The sequence below is a fragment of the Sinocyclocheilus anshuiensis genome, unplaced genomic scaffold (genome assembly GCF_001515605.1).
Source record: "Sinocyclocheilus anshuiensis isolate Anshui unplaced genomic scaffold, SAMN03320099.WGS_v1.1 scaffold1284, whole genome shotgun sequence".
In the NCBI taxonomy this organism is placed as follows: domain Eukaryota; kingdom Metazoa; phylum Chordata; class Actinopteri; order Cypriniformes; family Cyprinidae; genus Sinocyclocheilus; species Sinocyclocheilus anshuiensis.
In genome coordinates, this window is record NW_015546083.1 from 134016 (window position 1) to 137714 (window position 3699).

General features: G+C 39.6%; 1 protein-coding gene across 4 annotated transcripts in view; it reads right to left on the bottom strand.

Annotated features, from left to right (window-relative positions):
* The window catches only part of LOC107699959 (plakophilin-4-like), a 102919-nt gene that overhangs the window by 72663 nt on the left and 26557 nt on the right, over positions 1-3699 (bottom strand). The window lies entirely within an intron of this gene.

A 3699-nucleotide genomic window follows, 5' to 3' on the forward strand; every position in this document is an offset into this window, starting at 1 on the left:
CTAAAATCGCACCCAGTTCCGGCGGTGCGAAAACGCCAAAAAGTGGGTAGTTCCACAATTAGTTCTGGTACTATGAAAAGGTTCCCGCGGTGCGAAAGGCCCTTAAGTCTGGGACTACACCTGGTACTAAAATGCATTTTTTTGTTATTGGATCAGAAGAGGTCAGCAGATACAGGTGGAAACCCGGAAACAACATATGGAGGTAGTCAGAAACACATGTGACCATATGGCATTGTAAAGGCCAATTCACACTGCACCGTCAAACACCGACATGTTCATTGGGTTCTGTCTGATCAGTGTGTTACCCCTGTTGGTGTCAGCTTGCATTAGTCGACGCTTGTTTTCACCGACTGAACTAGGGCTGCAACAAATTATTATTTTTATAATCGATGAATCTAGCGATTATTAGAACGATTAATCAACTAGTCGTCGATTATTTCACTGATTAATCAGTAGACATTTATTGATTATTCAGCTTTTGCAATTAGTTAAAATATTGAGTTATACATATTCTAACAAATAAATTAAGGTAATCACTTCAGCTTTTGTAAGTCATATTATGTAATTACAATTATTATACAATTAATTTATACAAATAAATATATTTGGCACACAAAATGAGATGACAGATACAGAAACTCTCTCATTCACCATGGATAAGAAACAAAATAAAATAAAGGTAAGTGATAAACTATTTTATCCACAATATAATCTCTCTTAAAATACCTTATAGGGTTATGATAAACAAAACAGTTCTGAGGTAGATCAAGCTTTGATCTCTGCAAACCAAACTATCACTTTAATTAAATAATCCCCTCCCACTAATAAAAATATTTTATCATTAGATAGCTCAACACTGGAGAGCTGCTTTATAACAGAAAATCAAGAGTTATAATTCTAACTGAAAGCGACACTGACTCTGGTTTTTTATGTTTAATACTGTAAAGCTGCTTGATTTAAGGCTCTCTATTGCATAAAGCAGTGGCGAGCGGTGACTTTTTAACTGGGTATGCTGAGTGATAAGATTAATTAGATTAATTATTGTTTATTTAATTGTATTTATTTATTCATTTATTTTTATTCCCAGTGAATAGGAGTTAAATCTCCCACCCGGGTGACACTACTCCAATAATAGACCATGCCAAATACCCCCCAAAAAAATAATAATAAAAATAAATAAATAAATTATATATATATATATATATATATATATACACTGAACAAAATTATGCCTTAAGCTGGCCACAATAAAAGGCCACTCTAAAATGTGCAGAAAAGGACTTTAATTGTAAGCGACACAAGTATATGGAAAATATACAGTTTTGATGTTTTTTTCATATGATTTAGTCGAGTTAGTTTAGCATCAAACACAATGTAATTTTTTTTTGGCAATCCAGATCTGACAGCAACAGCGCATTTTTCCGCTTGGGCGAGCGCTTCACGGACAGCTTACCTCGCGCATGAAATCAGTCACATGACAGCAAAACACTGAGAACACGCTACAATCCTGACGAGTCATAGCGACAGAGTGGAGGAGACAAAGCTGTGGAGAATCCGCTAGTCTGGAAGCAACCGTCGCTGATGTAGATTTACAGAAAATTACCGTTGTTTTCAAATAAATAATTTTACATGCTTATTCCCAACACTTTATTAAGCTTTAAGTCACATCTCAAATGAGAAGGGATCAACTTATAATCATGTTTATATTAAATAGCCCGTGAACTCATTCGCTCAGATGGCCTGGGTATGCGGCGCATTCGCAGCTTATATGGACGGAACGCCACTGGCATCAAGTACTATATAAATAAACGTGACTGGACTTTACTGGAGCATCGAACTGCAGAGCTCGTGCAACATCCACATCGCTGTAATCAGATGTGTTTTTAACTGCTGCTTTCTTGTGTTTTGTTTTGTTGTCTTTTCTGTAAGCCACATGAAATTGATAGCCAAACTCATCATATCATACATGAGTCTATGCACATCGATTGTAGAGGTAATGTGTCAAGTGTCATTCTTTGTAGATTAACAGCATGTCTCTGCATAAATCCATGAACCTCTTTACTCCAAACACTCAATTTTCAGCCACGTCACAGAATTTTTAAGACAGATGCAGAAAGTACTGTTCAAGAATATAAAATGCAGCATAAATATTTGGGAAGTGTTTCACATATGCTTTACAGCAGGTCCCGCCTTTTAGACCACGAAACTTCGTCACGCAAAAGGTAAATCTCACCACACCTTATAAGAGAGTCCAGAGCAGGGCCGTCGCTAGAGGGGTGAAAGGTGGTGACAATTATAGGGGCCCACGGCTGAGGGGGGGTGCCCCCGGCGATCTCAACCGACTGGCTGAGGCCAGCCTAAAAAGACGCTCAGGACAGTTGACGGGCCATTGCTGCGCATCATCACGAAAGCTTATCATTTGCACGTGTTTTTAAGCCTTGCCAATTTAAACATTCAAAAGAGTTTAAAGCATTCAAACTAGAGTCCGACCAATATATCGTTTAGCCGATATTATCGGCCGATATGAGTCTGTCACTGATATATCGGTATTGGCGAATATGCCGCCGATATGAATTTTTTTTTTTACAAAACATATAACGCAGATTAATTGCTTCTGAATGGTGTAATTACTTAGTTTGTCCAGCAGAGCGCGCTCCATTGTTTGCTACTGGTGACCCAGGTCACTGTAAGTGTAGAGATGCGTGGATGAGCTCAAACTTCACCCGAGTCCACTGCTTCAAATTATCCACCCGCCACCCACCCGCACCTATATTTGATCGTCACATTACAATGATTCTAATTCTTAGTTTTGCATGATGATATGATGAATGGATGGCTAATTTTTAACAGCAGATTCAGTGACGTTAGAGACTAGAGCTGATCTGCGCATCACGGCACGCATCTGCGGCGCATTAAACCTGTGTTATGGCCACCAGAGCTGATCGCAGCCATTCAGTTAATGCTGGTGTTTATACCGGCCGCACCGCGGCCCAGAACTCATGCTTATCACATCGGTCACATCACATCGCGCGGCGCGACCAAATACAATATTTCTATTGTATTTTGTCGCGCCGCTCGCGTCCGGTGTAGAATAGAACCCATTATAATCAGTGATGTTGTCTACACTGGATGCAGTAAACTGATGCCTCGTTCTATTTATGATTAGGGTTGGGTACCGAACTCGGTAGTTTTAAGGGTACCGACCAAATTGCGTCGGTACTACAGAGTACCGATTCACATTAAATCAATCGGTGCCAAATTTCGGTACCTGAGAATGCATCTGGGCGCATACGCTACAGAGAGAGAGAAAGAGAGACTCTGTGACGTGATGTCCCCCCTGCAACTCGTTCAAACAAAACACAGGGCAAACCGAAATTTTCTGAAGTGTGGTTACATTTCTAGGGCCATATGGTTTCTGCAAAAACGCGGACGGGATCGTGAAGTCCATTCATAAAAACGCACGGAATGCCACGGAATTCGTCAATTTTGGACGAAGAAATCAAAAGTAGCCACTGACACTTAATTCGAATCACGATATGAACTAGTGTCTGTGAATATTAAAATGCAAAAAGACAGTTTAAAATCTATACCATCTCTATATACCTCACTATACGACGACATGAACACAAAAACTTAATCCCCAGAGCTGCTGTGAGAGTCACTTCGCGAGAATTTTACCGTTTCATTTGAGAAAACTAG